The sequence below is a fragment of the Oryctolagus cuniculus genome, chromosome 3 (assembly GCF_964237555.1).
Source record: "Oryctolagus cuniculus chromosome 3, mOryCun1.1, whole genome shotgun sequence".
Lineage (NCBI taxonomy): Eukaryota > Metazoa > Chordata > Mammalia > Lagomorpha > Leporidae > Oryctolagus > Oryctolagus cuniculus.
In genome coordinates, this window is record NC_091434.1 from 82,448,334 (window position 1) to 82,472,357 (window position 24,024).

Consider the following 24,024-nt stretch of genomic DNA (forward strand, 5'->3'; position numbering starts at 1 on the left):
TTGTCAAATTTTTTCCATTTAACAAATATCTTCCCTCATTAAATCAAGAAACATCTTTTAGCCTGAGTACCAACATAGTGAGTGTTCATTCAGATTCAGGAAATTATCTGCTGTCACTTTAAAGCTTTGTTGCATATAGGTTAAGTGCTTAAGTCAGTATGTTTCTCACTTGACAAAACTGCTTGGCATGACATAACAGAACTTTTATTAATGTTATATACTATCTTCTATTTTTATTTTTGCTTTGAACTATGGTGGATCATCTTTCATCTTTTTTCCTTGAAACATAATACGAGGAAAATAATAGATAATAACTGAGATTCCTAGAGATGAGAACTATTACAATTGTTTTTACAATTGTTTATAAATTTTTTCTGTGTTCTCTGTTGAAGTTTTGTTTTGTTTTGTTTTTTGTTTTTTGTTTTTCTTTTTGACAGGCAGAGTTAGACAGTGAGAGAGAGAGACAGAGAGAAAGGTCTTCCTTCCGTTGGTTCACCCCCCAAATGGCCGCTACAGTCAGTGCACTGCGCCAATCTGAAGCCAGGAGCCAGGTGCTTCCTCCTGGTCTCCCATGTGGGTGCAGGGCCCAAGTACCTGGGCCATCCTTCACTGCCTTCCTGGGCCACAGCAGAGAGCTGGACTGGAAGAGGATGAACCAGGACAAAACCGGCGCCCCGACTGGGACTAGAACTCGGGGTATGGGCGCCGCAGGCGGAGGATTAGCCTAGTGAGCCGCAGCGCCGGCCTCTGTTGAAGTTTTAATCATAGCAATACATTAATAGATGAAATGAGCACATGTACCCATTTGAACAAAGTTAAGCAAATTGAAACTTCAATACCAGGCAATAGTCATAGGAACTGAAGAAGTATAAAACTCAGCTCTCCAAACCCCACAGATATTTCCGCTCATAAGAACTATTAGACATTAATTGTTCTATGGTAAAATAAACTCCCCTCTCACCATCCCCCATACACATAAACTTGAAAGTTCTTTAAAAATAGTACAGTTTCTGTCCTCTGGCTTTGGAACAGTTTTACTGGAATGAACATATCCTATAGATAGAGTTGATAGAGTTTTTTTTTTTTTTTTCAGTTATAAAAACAAGAGAAAATAATGTTATAGATATTTAGGAGCACTGTTCAGTCCTGATATTGGCTCCAAACATCAAGGGCTGCCCAGTAACCACACCCTTCACTTTGTTTCAAGAATGAAATCAGAAAATAGGTAATAGTGAGCCACAAGTGTTCTATTGAGAAAGCAAAGACACACAATCCACAGACAAGAGTGGAGCCTACTTGAAGGGGATTGGCCCTGTATCTGAACTGTGTTTAATATTAGATGGATCCTTTAATGAAAGAAGTACCTTTTAATGAAGGGGGGATATATTCTAAGGAGAAAGGAATATTCATTCTTTTTGAAGGGAAGAAGGTGGTGATTCCCTGGAATCTAGTCTCTGCCTCTTTTTGCTTCTTATATGGTCTGATGTTTCCTGTCACAAGGCCTAGTATTAGCATGTCATTTAGCATGCTAATATATTACAATGAGTGTATAATGAGCTGTCAGTCAATCTCTGGCAGCTTTGGCACCCAGAGCAACTGGGAATCAAACTCACATCCTGTAGATCTTGAGATAATAGTGACTATTATCTTCAGGTGGTTCAACTGCTTCCTCTGCCTCCTCATCTCAGTATGATCTCAGAAATGCATAGTTGTACCATCTAATATAATAACTGCAAGTAACGTAGCTATTTAAATAAGTTAGAATAATTAAAATGAAATCCTATGTAGATGTCAGTTCTTTCTTCACACTAGCCTATTACAAATGCTCAGTAGTCACCATTTGGCCATAGGCCACATATTGAACAGTGTAGACACCTGACATTTCCATCATTGCATAGCACTGAATAGATAACTTTGTCACCAGTTTCCCCAGTATATAGTATTTGTTATTTACAAGTATCCTCTTACTCTCAAAATATTACATTGAATTATATTCCTAAATAATAGGGGAAAAAAAGTAAAGCTCAGAGTTTGAAATGCCTAGATGCTTGTAGAAGCAAGTTTGGATTTTGTACTCTTTTATTAAACCTTAATATATGCCAAAATATATGTAGTTGGTACTTTAAAAAGAGAATGACAGATACAACCCTTACTTTTTCCATTTATTTGGTTTTTATCATTTTGAAAATTTTGTAACTTTTTAAAATTTATTTTTATTCTATTTGAATGAGAGACAAAGCGAGATTTTCTGTTCAACTCCTAAAACCTGTACTAGCCAGGACTGTGCCCGGCCAAACCCAGGAGCCCAGAAATCTTTCTGGGTCTCCCATGTGGCTGGCAGGGACCCAACCATGTGAGTCATCACCTACTGCCCCCTGGAATATATTAGCAGAAAGCTGAATAGAAAAAAGAGTAGCCAAGACTCAGACAGCCTTATTTAGCATGTGGGTGTCCCAAGCACCTTCTTAACTGCTGTGCCAACAGCCTGCCCCGGTTTTTTCGTTTCTATAGTCCAGTATTATAACAATGAAAGAAGCTATACATAGCTTATGATTTATGAGATTATTTTTTCACATGTGAATTTTGGAGAGACCTTTCTTAATTGATTAACCATACCTTGAGAAAAGGACACAGAAAAAACAGTGGCTAGTACTTTAAGTAAAGTAGGGTTAACATTTATTTCCACGTTTGGATTCATTGAGGTGAGGAAAAGTAGCTAGATATTTTGTTCATTCACTTCTTTAAATCTTTTCAGCGAGTTAGGTGAGGATAATAGATATTTAAACTTCCATAGCATTATTAAGACTTGAGTATGCTGAAGTTGATTACATAAATAAAGATTTTCTTATGTTTTGGTGCAGAGGAAAGGGAGAAATAAAGGTAGTACATGCCAACTGCTGCAAGTATCTCATAGGATGGATATCATGACGTAAGATTCTTTTTCCACAGTGGTAGGTAGGTTAACATTGGTAGATTTTTCTTAGTGTAAATATAATTGAGGTTTTCTGTGTGTATATGTTTAATAAAATGGTGACTTATAGAAAAAAAGCACATAACCAAGTTATTAGTTGAATTATATTTTTATAAAATGTAACATTACTTTTTATATGTGTAATTTGAATACATTTCCTAGTTTCAAGATGATTTTAAAGATTTACCCTTTGCTAGTAAAAGCCACTTAGGATTTTTACGAGGAGCTTTAAGATTTTTCTGTCTTTATCCACTAGTGTCCTTTTAATTTCACATTTTCCCCCTCAGCCAATTGCAAGTATTCAGTAAGTCATGTGTAAAAATTGCTAGCCTGAGAAAGAAATGCCTTTATCCTTTTTTTATACTATGAGTGTTAAGGCTTTAAGTAAAATATATATTTGTGGTTAGTCTTATTTATCTAACAATATTTTCTGTAAAATCAAAAGTTAAATGCAAAATTTATTTTTATATTTTTATGCACTTATAAATGTTATTTAAATTTGACTACAAAAACATTAGTATGCCAGTAGCTACTAAAAATTTAAATACCTCGGAATAAATTCAACGAAAGAGGTGAAAGATCTGTCCAATGAAAATTACAAAACATAGATAAAAAAAGATACAAAAAAAAGGAAGACTCTTTCATGTTGTGGATTGGAAGAATTAATATCATCAAAATGTCCACACTACCCAAAGCAATTTGCAGATCCAGTGCAATCACAATCAAAATACCAACAACAGGGGCTGGCAGGTGCTGTGGTGTAGCGGGTGAAGACACGGTGCTGGCATCCCATATGGGCACCGGTTGGCTGGAGACCTGGCTGCTCCACTTCCAGTCCAGCTCTCTGCTATGTAAATACAGGATTTACATGTATGATATACATATCATGTATATATATATATGATTTACATATATGAGAAAGCAGCAGAAGATGGCCCAAGTGCTTGGGTCCCTGCACCCACATGGGAGACCCCAGAAAAAACTCCTGGCTACTAGCCTCAGATGGGTCCAGTTCCAGCCGTTGGGGCCATTTGGGGAGTGAATCAGTGGATGGAAGATATGTTTTTCTCTACATCTGCCTCTCTGTAACTGTCTTTCAAATAAATAAATCCTTTTTAAAAATACCAACAACATTCTTCTCAGATCTAGAAGAAAGGATGCTAAAATGCATATGGAAATACAAGAGACCATGAATAGCTAAAACAATCTTAAACAACAAAAACAAAGCCAAAGGCATCAAAATACCAGATTTCAAGACACACTACAGGTCACTTATAATCAAAACAGCCTGGACTGGCACAAAAATAGACATGTAGACCAATGAAATAAAATGGAAACTCCACAAATCAACCCACACATCTGTAACCAACTAATCTTTGACAAATGAGCTAAAATCAATTTCTGGAGAAGGGACAGTCTTTTCAACAAATGGTGCTGGGAAAACTTGATCTCTATATGTGGAAGTATGAAGCAAGACCCCTACTTTACACCTTATACAAAGATCAACTCAAAATGGATCAAGGATATAAATCTATGACTTTAATCAATCAAATTACTAGAAAAAACATTGGGGAAACTCTGCAATGCATTGGCATTGGCAAAGACTTCTTAGAAAAGAACCCAGAAGCACCGGCAATAAAAGCAAAAATAGTCAAATGAGATTACATCAAGCTAAGAAGCTTCTGCACTGCAAAGGAAATGCTCAGCAAAGTGAAGAAGCAACCAACAGAATGAGAGAAAATATTTGGAAAATTATGCAACTGATAAAGGGTTAATATCCAGAACTTAATAAGAGCTCAAGAAACTCAACAACAAGCAAATAATCCAGTTAAGAAATGATCAAATGACTTAAACGGGCACTTTTCAAAGAATAAAATTCAAATGGCCAACAGACACAAGAAAAAAATGCTCAAGATCACCAGCCATCAGGGAAATGAAAATCAGCACCATAGTGAGGTTTCTCCTCACCCCAGTTAGAACTACTGTCATATAGAAATCAAAAAACAATAAATGCTGGTGAGGATGTGGGGGAAAAAGGTACCCGAATCCACTGTTGGTGGAAGTATAAACTAGTAGAGTTACTATGAAAGACAGTATAGAGATTCCTCAGAAATCTGAAAGTAGATCTACCATAAAACCCAGCCATCCCACTCTTGAGAATTTACCCAAGGGAAATAGAATCAGTATTTGTAAGTGTTATCTGTACCCTCATGTTTATTTAAGCTGAATTCACAATAGCTAAGTTATGGATTCAATCCAGATGTCCATCAACTGATGAGTGGATAAAGAAAATGTGGCATATATAAACTATGGAATACTACTCAGCCTTAAAAATAAGAATGAAATCCTGTCTTTTGTAGCAAAATGGATGCAACTGGAAACCATTAAACTTAGAGAAAGAAGCCAATCCCCAAAAGACAAATATCATATGTTTTCCCTGATCTGAGGTTATAGTAGAGTACAAAAAATGTAATATATATGAGCAAAAAATTGACATTTTGAGAATTGATTATTGTTTACAACCCTTGTCTCTACTGTTTAGGAACAGTGTTTTTCTTTTTTCTTCTATTTGTTGGATTTTTTTTTTACTTAGTGGAAGATTAAACTTATGATTATAAAATAAACTAAAAGTGTGCCATTTTAAAAATTAGAAAAATAAATAAGGAAGGAGGAGAGAAGATGGTAAATCAGAGAAAGCTAAAGTGCCTTCCTATTAGGAAAATGAATAAGCATACCATAGATATCAGGAGACTGATGATAGAACTTAAAACTACAATAAAATTCACTAAAAATATGGACAGAACAGAGAGTAGTGTGGGAAGTATCACTATACTCTTAAATCTGTATATATGAAATACATGAAATTCATTCACTGTATATAAAAATAAAAAATTATAAAAATTATTTGATGGGTATGGGGAAGAGAGAGAGAGAAAGAGAGAGAAACATCTGCTGGTTCAATCTCCAAATGCCTGCAACAACCAAAGCTGGGTGAAACTGAAACTGGAAGCCAGGAACTTAATCCCAGTTTCCCACCTGGATGGCAGGGACCCATGTACTAGAGTCATCATCTGCTGTTTCCCCGGGAGTGCAAGGAAATCTGAGAGCTGAAGCAGAGCTGGGTCTCTGACCCAGGCTGTCTGAAGTGGTACGCAAGCATCCCAAATGCTGGCTTAACTGCTACACCCAATAATGCCCACCCTAGTGTGTTACTTTAAACAGTAGTCATGTAAGAGCTCATCTTAAATTAGGTCTTTATGATAAAGAAGCTTCTCTTCAGATGTCACAGGAATAAATGTGAAACCATTTATAGCTTACAAAATAGTTTAACTTTTGAATTCCCTTGAGTTTATTGTTTATACTAGATTCTTCCCAGTGATATTTTCCTTCTTTGATAGTTTCTCACTATTCACAAGGATTAGCATATGGCAGTTTCTCCAAATAAAGTAATGACATTTTGGCTCTAAGCTGTCCTCTGTTTGTGATATATTTAAGACATTGTGGTTCTCTTCTTAGTAAGTATTTAAAAACAGATAAACCTTGTAACCCAAACATCCTATAGTTTTTTTTTTTTTTATGTGTTATTTTGGTTAACCCAAGTGTATTGTTGATTATAAATGAAAACCTGTTGGGGCTGGTGTTGTCGTGCATTAGTTTAAGCCACTGCCTATAGTGCTGGTATCCAATGGACACCAGCTCCTGTCCTGGCTTCTCCGTTTCCAATCCAGCTCCTTGCTAATGCATGGGAAAGCAGTAGAAGGTGGCCCAGATGGAAGTAGCTTTGTTGGCTTTGACCTGGCACAGCCCTGACTGTTGTAGCCAGCTGGAGAGTGAATCAGTGGATAGAAAATCTCCCTTTCTGCCTATCTTTCTCTGACTTTTAATTAAAAAAAAAACTGTTAAAAAAAGAGAGAAAGAAAACAAACTTGTCATGCTATAAAATATGAAACATAATGATGCATAGTAAGTTCTATGTATTTTGTGCTTATTTGTGTCATGGCAATTATATTTCCTGATGTTTAATTTAAATCTGGTTTATGACATCAAGAAAGACAAAAGTTGTATACAAAGTTTAGTTTTTGGAATTACTAAGTGTAAGGTAAAGATTGCTAATTCTGTTTTCCTGTTGCAGGTTTCTCAACAGTAATGTCACAAGATTGACTACTTTGATCACAGTAAGACCAAAACTTTTAAGGTTTTTATGTCTCTGAGAATAAGAATTGAGTTAGAAAATACTTAAAATTTTAAATTATTTTTGTTTCTTTCACTAGCCAGTTGAATATTTATAATTTTCATGAATCACATCTCCCACTTCTAAATTACTTAAACTTTTCATTGCTTTAAGGAATATAAAACACTTATAATGAAAATTACTTCTAACACATAATATTCCTGATTATATTGATATATTTCAGTGTGAAAAATACTATGAACATTATCTGTTTTTGTTTTTACTTAATAAAAGGGAAAAAGTTTAAAGTAATGGGCAAAATATAAAAAATAAAATTATTTGAGACTGTAATGAATAATTGAGGAAAGATTATGAAAACATAGTATTAATAAGAATTCTTAGGCTTCTTGCTTAACTTTTTAACTGACAATTAAATAAATTATAGAGTTCCAAATGTAGAAAGTTGTTTGAACAAAAGATAGTCATTGTGTGTAATTGACAGTTTTCTTCTTTGATTTTAAGTGTTTATTTTTATTTTGTGTAATAATGTTAGCTAATAATGTTGTGAAATATGTTAGGTAAAGGAAAACCTTATCTAAGGCCTTCATCTACAATATTATAAAATTTTAACTTGTGAAATCTAAATTAGTCATGAGATTTTATAGCATTTTTGAAAAATCCTTTTATTTAACAGAATTACATGTTAAGTAAATTACTCAATGATATGTTTTAATTTCTCATTAAGTATAAAAGCAATAATCATCAGAAGTGTAGATCTATATATAATCAAAATTTGTATTTATGTTTGAACATGTCTTTTGAAAACTGATTCATCTGTTAAGTTCAACATTGTTCAAAGACTGGAAAGAATTTTATTGTATTTTTAAAAGCTTTATCATCATTCTCCTGATATCTATGGAATGTTCATTCATTTACCTGATAGGAGGACATTTTAGCTTTCTCTGATTTGTAGCTGTGTGATTGTTTGCTATTTCTTAATCAGAACTTTATTACCCTAACTAGATATTTTACAACAAAATATTAACATATTTCTTGTAATTATCTTTTGTTTAACATCTAGTGCCTTACAATCAAGGAAGTTAACATTAGCATTGCATGAAAAGGTTTTTGTCATTTTTTTCCCCTTACTTTAAAAGTGCTGTCTCTCACAGTTCATTTTTAGGATAATATTAGAGAACATTTCCTTGTAGCTGTTCTAAATCCCATAATTTCAATATTGTCAAATATAAAATAAGTTAAAGACTAAGAAGTATTCATATGAGAGGTTCATAACTGAAACCTTTATTTTGTCATAATATCAGGATTGTGAGGTTTCTCCTAGCATCTTGAGATAAGGAGAGAGGATGGATTTCAACACTGACTGCCATTGAGGGTGCTCCTGAGAGGCAATTCAAGTGTTGCTGATGACAGAGTAGTTGCAGTGAAGTGAGGCCAAGAAAGGGCTGATTTATTAAAAGAAAATAGAGAAGTCAAAGCAGTGTAAGCTGGTGTGATGCAATGGCATAGTAAGAGCCAACACTGTAGAATGTTGTAGGCAGAGAGGGGATAGTTCACACTGCTTCAGAGCAGAAGCTCTAGCAGATATTTATATATTATATAATATACACTTTATTTTTTTTCCTTAAAAGTTTTCCAAAGTTAAGGAATTTCTTTTTTTTTTTCCTGTGTATCTCATCCACAGAAATGTCAAAACCTTTTAACTGGTCTTCTTTCTTTCTGGCAATCATCAGTGACACTGAAACTTGTACAAGGTCCTCAATTTAATCTTATTAAGTCTTGCTCTGTCTATTCCTTTTATTTTCAACTTGAAGGGATTTTGTGACTTTCATATCTTAGTGGATCAAAATAAGACTTTCTAACTTGATACTAAAGATCCCTTCTTTAATTCCAACATGTTTTCCAGCCATACATCCTAGTAACCAAGAGCAAGAAGCTTACATTTTGCACAATGTAGATTACATATTACAACTTGAACATACATTTGGGCTCCATACTTACATTCACACATTCTCTTTACCTCAATATTCCTTTCCTTTTTTATGCTTTCAAAGTTTCTTGTGATGAAATCAAACCTCTGCTCCAATGCCCTGCCCACATATAATCATCTCTCTCAGACCGTCCCTCATCAACCTAAATGAGAATGTTTGTCCCTGATAGTTGGGCATGCTTCATTTTTACTACACCCATGTTAGTGATACCATATGTTCTTTTATATTTTGCATATTTCTTTTAATGCATATCTTATCACAGTAGTCAGCAAATATTGATAGTGCAGTCATTGATACCTCTAGAAAGTATTAAGTCAACTGATAACTTTGGTTTTCTTATGTTAAAATTGAAGTAAGGCTATTAACACATGTATTTCTGTAATTAAATAATATGTAAGATGTGTATTAAAATAAATATCCAAAATATAAGGAAGCATATGGCACTGGTAACATAGGAATAATAAAAATTAAGCATCACTCAATTCTTAGGGAGGAAGAAGTACTTTCAATTAGGATGATGAGGGAGGGGCTTAGAGAGATGATTATATGTCGGTAGCACATTAGAGAGGAGGTTTTTTATTTCATCAAGTGAAGAGGGGTGGATAGAAAAGAGCATTTGTTTTAGAACCAGATAGAGTTCAAGTACTGATTCACTGTGTAACATCTATAGCAAGTCATCTGTGCCTCAGTATGTTCAACTGTAAAATGATATATTATATGCGAGGGTCTTCAAAAAGTTCTTGAGAACTGCATACCATGAAAAAACTATGCATGGGTTTCAGATTTATTTGGAATAAAAAATAAACTTATCTGTTAATTCCATTTTCCATTAATTTTTGAGACATCCTCATATATTTAAAAAGATTGCTTGAGATTTAAATATAATATTCATTTACCATTCTTCTGTCTTATTCATGTCACTTCGTGGATTGCTCTGATAGAGACATACAGAGGGACATGAAATTAACCATCAACATCAGAAATTTATTTCAGACATCCAAATTGACCAAACTTACACATTGTGGCCCTTTTGTTGATAGTATTAATATATGGACTTCTACTTTTTGCATTATATACATTAATAGTAACTACACAGGCTTATGTAAGTTACACTGAAGAAACCAAGGGGATCTTTTAAAATAATGTCCTTTTATTTGGGAAAGGGGGTAGACCTCATTAGAATGCCAACATTTTAAAAGGCCAAAATGAATTGCATTTATGTCTGTATGTATGTATGTATTTTTTAAAGATTTATTTATTTATTTGTTTATTTGAAGCTCAGAGTTAGACAGAGAGACAGAGAGAGAAAGAGAGAGAGAGAGAGATCTTCCATTCACTGGTTCACTCCCTAAATGGCCCCAATGGCTGGGGTGGAGCCAGGCCAAAGCCAGGAGCCAGAAGCTTCAACCTGGTTTCCCACGTGGGTGGTAGAGACCCAAATCTTCTGCTGCTTTTCCCAGGCCTTTACCAGGGAGCTAGATTGGATATAGAGCAGCCAAACACAAACCGGTGCCCATATGGGATGCTGGTTGTCCAGGTGGCAGCTTTACCTGCTGTGCTATGCTGGCCCCCAGAACGAATTTCAGAAAAGTTTAGATTGTTTTATTTGAAAAACAAACTTTCTTCTGCTCTTGCACCACCACAATCAAAACGTAAGTCTTCTGTGATCTGAGAAGGTGTAGGGATTTCTCCCCATCAGCAAGCATGCAGTTCTGCAGAGGACACCAACTGAGTGCCCTCTAATTCAATACAATTTTGATGCTATCACCCTAGAGATGTAGTGCTAGAGCCACAAGCTGAGAACTTATTCCTCAGGGGCTTTTGCCTCCTTCATATACCAATCATATGCCCCAGGTGGTTTTACAAACTGACAATAAATTGGGGTTTCTATCCTCAGTTCAGGTTCTGTTACTTTGCTCAAGTGGCTCAGAGAACTCAGGGAAACACTTCACATTTACTGGTTTATTATAAGTATATATTAAAAAGGATACACATGAAGATATGCATTAGGTGAGAAAAGGGAGAAGGGATGCAGCCCTCCCATGCCCTCTCTGGGGCACTGCCCTCCAGGAACATCTATGTCTCCAGCTATTCAGAAGTTCTCTGAACCCTGTACTTTTGGGCTGTTACAGACTTCATTGCATAGGCATGGACAGCTATGTCAAAATGTGATTGGCCAAAAGGATATGATCTGATGCTTATAGACAACCCCAGCAAGGCTAGCCTGTCCATATTCTTCATCTCTGTTCAGCCTTTCTTTCTCCAGAGTATGCGGTGGGACCCCTCTGACCTGTGGAGGTTCTTATCATGTAGATCAGACGAGGTAGGGTCACAGATTTCATCATGGCTGGTAGCTACAAGGTGCCTTGGGGAAGAGAAATCCAATATTAATGGTCTAGCTGCCTTGGGAAATAAAGGACAAAGTGAAAGAGACTTTGCTTTCTGAGACTTAATGCTCTTAAACTTTATTTCTAGTTGCTTCAGAAATAACAAGGGCTTAGGAGTAATGAGCTGGGAACTGTGGATAGAAACCAAAATATCACAACTTTACACTACACTCCTGTAATATAATGGATAAGAAAATAGTTTGAGGGGAGGTAACATACATAATAGTCAGGAACATGGACTTGGGGTCAGGAAAACCTTTTAAGGTTTTGGTCTGCTGATTATACACGTATAGGTGTTGTGCTCTTGAGGCAATTACTTACTCTAAGATCTGGAGTTTTCTTCTCTGCAGTAGAGCTAATATATCTTAGGGGTATTTATGATATTGGGTGAAATAATGCTTATGAAGCATTTGGCACAGTTGATGACACATACTAAAGTCCTTTGACCCTCACCATCACCACCATCATCTGTAACGGTACTTAAAATTATAGGATGAGAAGTTAGACTCAACCTAATTTTGCTTAATCTGTTAGAACCTAGTCTGTTTTTATTTTTACAATTCACATCCTACAGTGGAGTGCATCGGTGTGAGTCCTATTTCCAGCTCCTCATTCCAGCTTCCTGCCAGTGCAGGCCTCCAGAGATAACAGTTAATGGCCCAAGTAGTTGGATTTCTGCCACTCATGTAGGAGACCTGGATTGAGTTCCTGTCTCTGGCTTTAGCCTCAGCTGTGGTGGGCATTTTGAGAGTTAACCAGCAAATGAGAACTCTTTGTTTCAGTTTCTGTCTCTCTCAAAAAAATTAAATTTTTTATTTTCACTAATTTTATCATTAATATTGTAGAAATTTTATGGAGATAAATCTCTAACAATAGAAATATTTAACTTAATTAAGGTTGAGATTGAATTAGCATATGCTTTTGTATTGTGCACACTTAGAAATACTGGTAGTAGATAATAAATTTAAAATGTCAATTAGGGGCCAGCACCGCGGCTCACTAGGCTAATCCTCTGCCCGCGGCGCCAGCACCCCGGGTTCTAGTCCTGGTTGTGGTGCCGGGTTCTATCCCGGTTGCTCCTCTTCCAGTCCAGCTCTCTGCTGTGGCAAGGGAGTGCAGTGGAGGATGGCCCAGGTATTTGGGCCCTGCACCCGCATGGGAGACCAGGAGGAAGTATCTGGTACCTGGCTTCGGATCAGCACAGCAAGATGGCCATAGCGGCCATTTTGGGGGGGTGAACCAACGGAAGGAAGAGCTTCCTTTCTGTCTCTCTCTCTCACTAACTCTACCTGTCAAAAAAAAAAAATGTCAATTAGGTACCTAACACAGATATGCTATATAGCCAGCCATGGCGATGGCTGATAATTGTTTCCAATATTGATTTTCTTCCTCTTCTGATTTTTTCCTGGAACATCATTACCTAAAATGTAAATGTCATTTCCCCAGTCTCACCTGCCGCTAGGTGAAGTCATGTGACTAAGTTATGGCTAGAGATATTCAAGCAGTAGTTTGTGCAACTTTCAGGAAGCATCCTTAGAGGAGGGGGTGCCTGCTACCTTTTTTCCCCTTCCTCCTTGCTGGTTTAAATGCACATGAGATCATTAGACCACAAATGCAAACCACATACAGAAAATGAGCAGCAAAGCAGTAAGATAGGAAGTCCCTGATAGCTTCATGAAGTCACACTGCCTGCTCTGGGCTGTCTGCATCTGGACTTTCATGTTATAGAGATAAACTTCTCTCTCATATAAACCACTGACTTTTGGGCTATCCCTTAGTGGCCAAAACTAATCTTGATACGCTGAAGTAGTTTGACAAAGAAAGTTTACGCTACTGTTAAAAAATCTTGACTTTTGGCTGGCACCGCGGCTCACTTGGCTAATCCTCTGCCTGTGGTCCCAGCACCCTGGGTTCTAGCCCCGGCTAGGGCGCCAGTCCTGTCCCGGTTGTTCCTCTTCCAGTCCAGCTCTCTGCTGTGGCCCAGGAGTGCGGTGGAGGATGGCCCAGTCCTTGGGCCTTGCACCCGCATGGGAGACCAGGATAAGTACCTTGCTCCTGGCTTTGGATCGTTGCAGCGTGCTGGCCATAGTGGCCATTTTGGGAGTGAACTAACGGAAAAAGGAAGACCTTTCTCTCTGTCTCTCTCTCTCTCTCACTGTCTAACTCTGCCTGTCCAAAAATAAAAAAAGATTTAAAAAAAAGTCTTGACTTTTCCCATTTGGTTTGTTTTATTGAAACTCTGCTTACATTTAGGAGTAGAATGAAAAAGAATGATTCACTGCGGGAGCAGGGAGCATGGAAACCTTTACAGAGGAGAAACACTGCTGGGCTAGGTTTTTGGAGTATAAATTAGAAAAGAAATCTGGGAAGAGGAGGGAAATAGTCATGTAAATTTGAAAGAATGTATGTGCGGAGAGATGCAGAGATTTAGTCCAGTACTGTTAAAATGTAAACTTTGAGGAAGGCAATGAGCATTAAAATTAGATCTTATAGGAATTTATAAACCAAAAAGTTTAGTAAGTGCAAGGTCCCTGATGCTAAACTCTTTAGCATTTATAATTTCAATATTATTTTTGATCTTTCCATCACATATTTTTAATATATTTTGATATAAATGTTAAATAAGGTAGAACAAAGCTAACATTTAGTTGCTCGCTGAATTTTAAGACGCTAGGTAGAGGCCAACTGTGGATTGGGAGGTTAAGCCACCACCCACATTGTTGGCATCCCATATTGAGGAGCACTTGTTGGAATCCCAGCTATTTTGCTTCCAATCCAGTTCCCTGCTAATGCACACCCCAAAGACAGCAGATGATGAGCCAAGTACTTGGGCCCCTGCCACCCACGTGGGAGGCCCGCATGAAGTTCCTGGCTCCTGCCTTGTGGCCATTTGGGAAATAAACTAACAGATGGAAGATCTTGCTCTCTATTTCACTCTGCCTTTCTTTCTTTCTTTTATTTATTTATTGACAGGCAGAGTGGACAGTGAGAGAGAGAGAGACAAAGAGAAAGGTCTTCCTTTGCCGTTGGTTCACCCCACAATGGCCGCTGCAGCTGGTGCACCGCTGTGATCCGAAGCCAGGAGCCAGGTGCTTCTCCTGGTTTCCCATGTGGGTGCAGGGCCCAAGGACCTGGGCCATCCTCCACTGCACTCCTGGACCATAGCAGAAAGCTGGACTGGAAGAGGGGCAACCAGGACAGAATCCGGCGCCCTGACTGGGACTAGAACCCAGGGTGCTGGCGCCGCAGGTGGAGGATTAGCCTTTTGAGCTGCGACGCCGGCCCTCACTCTGCCTTTCATATAAGTAATTTATCTAACACCAGAGGTAGAGTTATAATCAGTTTTAAAATGTCTTTGATAAAATATAATAAGGACCAAGTCAAAAGTAAAATATTACATGGTAATTTCTATATTTGATGCCACCTAATAAAGCTAAAAATTTTAAATTTAAAAAATATTAATAAAGTGAAATTAAAAACTGTATCTTAAATATTTTATATTTCTGGAGTTTGAATATTTTGAATACTATATTCAAAATTGGTATGTAACAGACATTTAAATTACTTCATATAGATCCACTTTCCATTGATATTCCTACATGTTTATTTGAATAAAAGAAACCCTCCATCACCCCTACTGTAGCTCCTTCAAAAGTTGTACTATTTTAACAAAAAATGATTTTTTGAGGGACTGTAGAAATAAATGTTACCCTGCTGCCAAGGCCCAAGTTAAACTTCTTTTGGAGAAATGAAAGTGTACGGTGTTGCACAATCATTTGATTTAAACATTAATTTTTTTTTTAAAAAAAAGCTTTATTTATTTATTTGAAAGAGCTACAGAGAGCCGACGCTGTGGCTCAATAGGCTAATCCTCCGCCTTGTGGCACCGGCACACCAGGTTCTAGTCCCGGTCAGGGCGCCAGATTCTGTCCCGGTTGCCCCCCTTCCAGGCCAGCTTTCTGCTATGGCCCGGGAGTACAGTGGAGGATGGCCCAAGTCCTTGGGCCCTGCACCCGCATGGGAGACCAGGAGAAGCACCTGGCTCCTGGCTTCGGATCAGCGTGGTGCGCCAGCCGCGGCAGCCATTGGAGGGTGAACCAACGGCAAAGGAAGACCTTTCTCTCTGTCTGTCTCTCTCTCACTGTCCACTCTGCCTGTCCAAAAAAAAAAAAAAAAAACTTCCCATCTGCTGGTTCACTCCCCAAGTGGCAGCAGCAGTCAGGGCTGAGCCAGGCCAAAGCCAGGACCCAGGAACTTCATCCTGGTCTCCCATGTGAGTGGCTGAGGCCCAAGCATTTGAGCTATCTTCTCCTGCTTTCCCAGGCACATTAGCAGGGAACTGGATTAGAAGTGGAGCAGTCAGGACTAGAACCAGTACACATATGGAATGTTGGCATCACAGCTGGAGGCTATACCTGCTATGCCACATTGCTGGCCTCTAAACATAAATTGTTATTTATCCGAAAAATTTAAGTGAGCTACTGTTTAATAAATCTTCCTGAAACAGAAAAAGTTTTAACAGATTTAGATAATTTTAGAAGCATCAAAGGATATAAAAGAAAAGCCATTTTTTTTCCTTTGGTTTGATATTTTCTGATTATAATCAGCAAATACCTGGATGAGATAAATATTTTTCATTTGGCCTATAAATTGTTCTTATGCTCTCTCTTTGTACACCAATACCCAGTTCTGCTCTGATATGTACATTTGCAGAAATGGTAGTCAAGGAGTACCTAAGAAACAAGTGTGCTCTGCAGATATTGTTAGAGATGAGAAGAAGGGTGTTATAATCTGAGTTGTAGGATTATAACATTTACCTTTTTATATAAATATATTAAAGCAAAAATTGACAGAGAGAGGATTTTGACAAAAATGGCAAATTTTTGTTTCTATACTTAAAATTCTGTTATAGAGTATCAAGAGAGTACCTAAGTTAGTGGAATGTCATGGGTATTAAAAAGAAGTCTACCAAGTACAAATAATCCAGATGCTGTTCTTATAAGGATGCATTTTATTTATTCTTTTTTATTAAAAATTTATCATACATAAAAATTATGCATGCGTATGGGGTACTCTAAGATGTTTTGCTACACATACAGACTGTGTAATATCCAATCAGGGTAAAAATATTTTTCCTTTCAAGCATTTAACATTCCTTTATAGTGAAAACTTCCAAATTCCTATCTTCTAGTTTTTTTTAAGAGAAATATATGTTAATATTATCTATAGTTACCCTAGTGTGCAGTAGAACCCCAGAATTTCTTACTCCTATCTAGCTATGATCCTAGTACCTGTCTATTAATATTTCCACCTCCCTCCTTACCCACATCTCCGACCTCTGGTAACTACCATCGTATTTTTTGAATTTCTATGAGATCACCTTTTCTTCAGACGCCATTTAAGAGTGAAATGTGATATTTGTCTTTCCATGCTTGGCTTATTTCAGTTAACACAATGACTTCCCGTTCCATTCATGCTGTTGCAAACGACAAGATTTCATCCTATTTTTAATGACCAAATAGTATTTCATTGTATATATGTACTACATTTTCTTTATCCATTCATTAGTGGATGGACATTTAGGCTGTTTCCACTTCCTGGTTATTCTGAATAGGGCTGCAATAAACATTGGAACGCAGACAGATCCCAGGAATGGGATTGCTGAATCATGTAATAGTTTTATTTTTAATTTTTTGAGGAAACTGCATACTATTTCCTCAGTGGCTATACTCATATACATTCACACCAATCGTGGGCAGATGTTCCCCTTTCTCCACACTTGTTTTCTCCACACCAACATTTATTTTCTTCTGTGTTTTTTTGATTGAGTTTTTGATTTGCATTTTTTGATTGAGGTTTTGATTTGCATTTCCCTGATGATTAGTGATATTGAACATTTTATTAAGTACTTGTCGTCCGTTTGTATGTCTTTCTTTAAGAAATATATATTTAGATCTACTACCCATTTAAAAATTGAATCTTTTGTATTTTTTATTATTAAGTTGTTTGAGTTCTTTATATATTCTAGATATTAACCTCTTGTCTGATTAATATCTTGTAAATACTTTCTCCCATTTTTCACTTGTTGATTGTTTCCTTTGCCTTTTCATTTTTTTTTTGAATTTACATTTGTGTATGCTTTCATTTCCTGTGATTTGGTGCTCTGATCTAGAACATTCTTATCTATTCCAGTGTCCTGAAGTGCTTACCCTATGTTTTCTTCTGATAGTTTCAGAGTTTCATTACTCACATTTAGATCTTTAATTCATTTTTGAGTTCATTTATGTCTTTGGTGAGAGTTGCAGATCAAGCTTCATTTTTGCTGCATGTGAATATCCTGTTTTTCCATAACCAAATATTGAAAAGACTATTTCCCAATGCATGTTCTAAGTACGTTTTTCACAGTTCAGTTGGCTGTAGATGTGTTGGTTTAATTGCAGAGTCTCTCTTCTGTTCCACTGGTCTATGGATTTGTTTCTGTGCCAATACCATACTGTTCAGTTACTGTAGCCTTGTGATATATTTTAAAGTCTGGTAGTATAATATCTCCTATTTTGTTATTTTTGCTCAGGATGACTTTGGCTATTCAGAGTCTTTTGTGGTTCAGTACAAATTTTAGTAGTGGTTTTTCTAGTTCTGTGAAAAATATAGTCAAAATCTTTGGGATTTTGATAGGGATTACATTGAATCCATAAATTGCTTTGACTATATTGATTCTTGCAACCCATGAATATGAAATGTCTCCTTGTCTCTCTCTTTCATGTATCCTCCAGTCTTTCATTAGTGATTTATAGTTTTCATTGTAATGATCTTTCACCACCTTGGTTCAATTTATTCCCAAGTATTTAAAAATTTATATTTTTGTAGCTATTAGAAATGAGATTGCTTTCTTGTTTTTTTTTTTTTTTTTCCAGATGATTCATTATTGGTGAATACCAAAGCTGCTGATTTTTGTTTATTGACTTTGTATTCTGAAACTTTGCTGAATTTATTTATTAGGTCCAACAGCTTTTTGGTGAAGTATTTGGGGTATTCTAAATGTAAGACCATGTCATCTGTGAACAGTGACAATTTGACTTCCTCTTTTCCACTTTGAATGCCTTTTATTTCCTTCTCTTGCCTAACTGTTCTAGCTAGGACATTAAGTCTTATGTTGAATAAAAGTGGTGAAAGTAGGCATCCTTGTATTGCTCCAAATCTTAGAGAAAAAGCCTTCAGATTTTCAATATTATATGAAGTGTTGGCCTTTATAGTGTTGAAATTTGTTCCTTCTATGACTAATTTGATCAAAGTTTTCATTGGGAAGCAGTGTTGAATTTTACCAAATGCTACTTCTGTATCTACCAAATTTTTTTTTGCAGATTTTTTTTTTGTTTTTACTTATTTGAAAGAGTTACACAGAGAGGTAGACACAGAGAGAGAGCTTACATCCACTGGTTCATTCCCAAATGGCTGCAATGGCCAGAGCTGGGCCAATCAGGAACCAGGAGCTTCTTCTGGGTCTCTCATGTGGATATAGGGGCCCAAGGACTTGGACCATCCTCTGCTGCTTTCCCAGGTGCATTTGCTCGGAGCTGGATTGGAAGTAGAAGAGCTGGGACTTGAACCAGCGCCTATGTTCTTACTAATCTGTAACAATACTTTGTATTTCTGTCAGATGTAACATCACCATTTTTAATTTCTGATCCTATATATTTGAATCCTCTTTTTTCTTGATTAGTCTGGTGAGCTTTTATTCTTTTTCTTTACCTTTTCAAAGAATCAGCTCTTCATTTCATTGATATTTTGTAGGTTTTTAATTTTTTTAGTCTCCATGTTAGTTATGTGTGTTCTGAATGTTATTATTTCTTTCCTTCCAGCAATTTTGAACTTGATTTGTTGTTTTTCTGGTTCCTTGAGGTGCAGTGATAAGTTGTTTATTGGATATCTTTCTGATTTTCTTTAATGCAGGCATTGATTGCTATAAATTTCCCTCTTACTACTACTTTTGATGTATCTCATAGGTTTTGGTGTGTTGTGTTTCCATTTTCATTCAGGAAATTTCGAAATTTCCTCTTTGATTTCTTCATTGATCTACTGATTATTAATGAAGAGTTGTGTAATTCCCATGTATGTGTGTATTTTCTAAAGTTTTTTCTTATTGTTGATTTCTAGTTTCATTGCACTGTGGTGAAAAAAGAATACTTGATAAGATTTCTGTTCTTTTAAATTTGTTGAGACTTTTTTTGTGACATGCCATATGATCTGTCCTGGAAAACGTTCCCTGTGCTTATGAGAATAATGTTCTGCAGCTGTTGGATGGAAAGTTCAGTAGATATCTGTTAGGTCCAGCTTATCTAAGGTACAATACAATTCTTTTTTTTTTTTTTTTTATTGATTTTCTGTCTGGATAATGTGTTCATTTCTGAAAGTGGGGTGTTAAAGTCTCCTACTATCATTGTATTGGAGTTTATCTCTCCTTGTAGCTATATTAGTATTTGCTGTATGTATTTTGATGCTCTGACATTGGGTACATATGTATTTATTTGTAAGTGCTATTTCCTCTTCCTGAATTGAGTTCTTTATCAATATATAATGACCTCCCTGGTCTCTTTTTATTATTCTTGCTTTAAAATTATTTTATCAGATAGAAGGGTGGCTACACCCACTTTATTTTGGGTTTCATGGGTTTCATTGAATGAAATATCCCATTCCATGCTTTTACTTTTGGTCAGTGTGTGTGCTTAGAGATGAAGTTAGTTTCTTGTAAGCAGCTTATAGTTAGGTCCTGTTTTTTATTTCATCTATTTTTTTTTTTTTTTAAGATTTGTTTGTTTATTGGAAAGGCAGAGCTACAGAGAGGCAGAGGCAGAGAAAGAGTCTTCCATCCACTGGTTCACTCCCCAGATGGCTGCAATGGCTGGAGCTGAGCCGATCCAAAGCCAGAAGCCAGGAGCTTCCTCCAGGTCTTCCCACGCAGGTGCAGGGGCCCAAGGATTTGGGCCATCTTCCTGTGCTTTCTCAGGGCGCATTAGCAGGGAATGGATCTGAAGTGGAGCAGCCAGGAATCTAACTGGCACCCATATTGGATGCCGGCACGTCAGAGGGCTGCTTTACCTGCTATGCCACAGTGCCAGCCCCTTCTATCTATCTATTTTGATTCAGTAATTTAACATTTAAGGTAATTATTAATAAGGCAAGGCATTACTACTACCATTTTATATTTGTTTTGTATTTTTTCATAGTTCCTTCTGTTTTTCTTTCTTACAGCATTCCTTTACTGGTGTACTTTGAGTCCTTGCTTACTAATTTTGATAAGTCTGTTATAGGTTCTTATTTTGTGGTTACCATAGGCTTATGGCTATAGCCAGCTGTCTTGAGATGACATCACCTTAACATTGATGGTAAAGATAAGGGAAGAGACAAACAAAAAGAGAGATAAGGAATCCTAATAAAGAACTCTACATTTATGTTGCGGTACTCCCCACATTTTGAATTTTTCATATTGCATTTGACCTCTTCAATATTGGTTGTTTTAAAATATTTTAATACAGTGGTTATAGTTTTTTTTAGTTTTTGTGGTAAAAATATAAGTGATTATATAAGTAGTATAATGTAATATACAATTATATAAGTAATATAAGTAATTACAATAGAATATTTTATTGTTCGTAGTTACTCTTACCACTGAGTTCTCTACCTTCTGATATTTTTTTTGTAGTAGTTTCCATCTTTTCCTTTCTGTTTGAAGAACTCTCTATAGCATTTCCTGTAACACATCTAGTGGTGTAAATTCTATTAGCTTTTGTTTGTTTGGTGATATCTTTATCTCTACATAATGTCTGAAGGAAAACTTTGCTAGATGCAGTGTTCCTGGCTGATATTTTTTTTCCCGTTAGTATGTAAAAGTTTCATTCCATTTCTTATTGGCTTTTGAGGTTTCTGCTAAGTTTGCAGTCAGGTAAATTGGGACCCCTTTGTGTTATTTGCTTTTCTGCTGCAGGCTGGAATATCCTCTCTTTATCTTTAACCTTGGAGAGCTTGATTGTAATATATTGTGAAGTAGACTTGGTTGGGTTGTGTCTTTCTCTAGATTGGGAAGTTTCCCATTATTACCTCTTTGAATAGGCTTACTTTGGCAATCTTAGATCCTTCTTGATTAATAACTCAAGTATTTGCTCTTTTTAGGCTGTTCTATATTTCCCATATGCTTTCTTCATTCTTGTTAATTCTCTTCCTTCCTCCAAACTATGTATTTTCAAATAGACTGTTTTTAGCTCATTGATTCTTCTTGACTAATTTTGCTCTTGATGCCTTCTGTCATTTTTTAAATTTCACTATCTACTTTTTAGTTGAAGGATTTCTGCTTTATTTTATTTAATTACTTCCATCTCTATCCAAATTCTATTACAATGTTGAATTATGTCTCTGTGTTCTCTTGAATTCAATTGAGTTTCCTTAAAACAGTTATTTTGAAGCATTTGAAAATTTCAGTTCCTAAATGGTTGATTTCTGGCACCTTATTTTGCTGTTTAGGTGAGGTCATGGTTCCCTTGAAGTTAAATTGATTCTTGATGGTCTGCATACTCAAGGATTAGGTATACAGAGCTGCCTTCATTTGTGGCTGTTCCAAAAGTTCTAAGAAGGCTGTTTATTTTTTAAAATTTTTTAAAGATTTATTTATTTGAGAGGTAGATTTACAGAAAGGCAGAGGGAGAGAGAGAAAGAGAAAGAGAGAAAAAGAAAAAGAGATAGAGAGGTCTTCCATCTGCTGGTTCACTCCCCAAATGGCTGCATTGGCCAGAGCTGCGCCAATCCAAAGCCAGGAGAAGGCTGTTTATTTTCTCTAGGCCTATGGATACTTCTATTTCAGCACTAAAATTCTCCATCCTGTATTGAAATTTTCCCCAGATGTGCCCCAGATAGTTTTTAGTGATTCAGTCTTAAAATACAAATAAACTCAAGTCTGTCCCAAATCCACAGTTGATGCGTTATTCAGTATAACTAGTGGAAGTGCCTAAAAAGGAATAGTCCATCCCCACAAGACTATTCCAGGGCTTGTGATAGACTCAGGCTCCTTGACTTGTTTCCACCATTGCCATAATTCTGGATGATCGCCGGAGCCCTCAGCCCACCAAGATCGGTGTGTCCTATGGGTAAGAGCAAAGCTCAACCCGCTGTGGTCCATCTGCTGCTGAGATTGACTAGCTGCTTAATGCGGTACTTATTAGCCATTGGTGATGTTGGCTGTGGCGTAAGACCACTCAGCTGGAACCACAGACCTCTCAATCAGGTCCAGAGGCTTTGTCTGCAGGCACTCATCTGGTAACAGGGATTAGCCTAGCATTAAGTCCAAAAATAGGCCGGCGCTGCACTCACTAGGCTAATCCTTCGCCTGCGGCTTCAGCACCCAGGGTTCTAGTCTCAGTTGGGGCACCAGATTCTGTTCCGGTTGCTCCTCTTCCAGTCCAGCTCTCTGCTGTGGCCCAGGAGTGCAGTGGAGGATGGCCCAGGTCCTTGGGCCCTGCACCCGCATGGGAGACCAGGAGAAGCACCTGGCTCCTGGCTTCGGATCGGTGCAGCGCGCCGGCTGCAACGTGCCAGACGTATTGGCCATTTTGGGGGGTGAACCAACGGAAAAAGGAAGACCTTTTTTCTCTGTGTCTCTGTCTCTCTCTCTCTCTCTCTCTCACTGTCTAACTCTGCCTGTCAAAAAAAAAAAAAAAAAAAAAAAAAAAAAGAAAAGAAAAGAAAGAAAAAAGAAAGTCCAGAAATAGTCCTGTGGTTCCTTTATGTCTGTCCAAGGTTGTAAGAGGATTGTTACAGGCAGACCCTCAACTATTCAGGCAGGCCCTCAGTGGGTCACACCTGCATCTCACAGTCACCTGGCCCTGTGCAGTCTTTGGGGATACACACCAGGCCTGCAAGAGTCTGGTGGTAACACACACCAAAATAAGTTTGTCTTACCAGGACACAGGTATCCACCTCATACTGGTGAAAATCTAGAGACTTTGTCCACTGGCATTTGCTTTGGGATAGAAACTGTTAGGATCTGCCTAGTGTTGAGCTTCATTAGCCCATCACTGAGTCCCAAGATACAGTCCTGTGGCCCCTTATTTCTGCACAAGGTTGGAGGAGAGTGATAAAGACAGCCCTCTCTGGTTACATCTGGGTCCCACAGTCACAGTTCTCTACAAACTCCCAGGGGTGTCCACCAACCGGTTTTTACCCACTATGCCACAATACTGCCCCTCCCCCCATTCTTAAACTAAGATAAAATTGAAGGTGACTTCCTTTGTGACACATTCTCTGTAACATGTGTTTTGTGGTATTTTAAAATAAGCAGAATTTTCTTCAAAAGAGGAGTCAATCCCCTAAAAACTCTGATGTTGCTTTATCAACTAAGTGTATTTAATATTTTTAATCCTTTGTTATTTCAACAGTGTTTGTAGAATCTTCTTTAGAAATAAATTCCACCTGAGGAATCTTTGCTCATTCATAACAAGC

The 24,024-nt window shown here is 37.1% G+C and overlaps 1 protein-coding gene across 34 annotated transcripts in view; it reads left to right on the top strand.

The window, feature by feature from the left end:
* Positions 1-24,024, top strand: part of BAZ2B (bromodomain adjacent to zinc finger domain 2B) — a 456,715-nt gene that overhangs the window by 188,029 nt on the left and 244,662 nt on the right. For all 34 annotated transcript variants that reach the window (XM_070070785.1, XM_070070790.1, XM_070070796.1 and 31 more), the window contains one exon: positions 7,104-7,146. The gene's annotated coding sequence lies outside the window, so the exon portion shown is untranslated. The remainder of the gene's footprint in view (positions 1-7,103; positions 7,147-24,024) is intronic.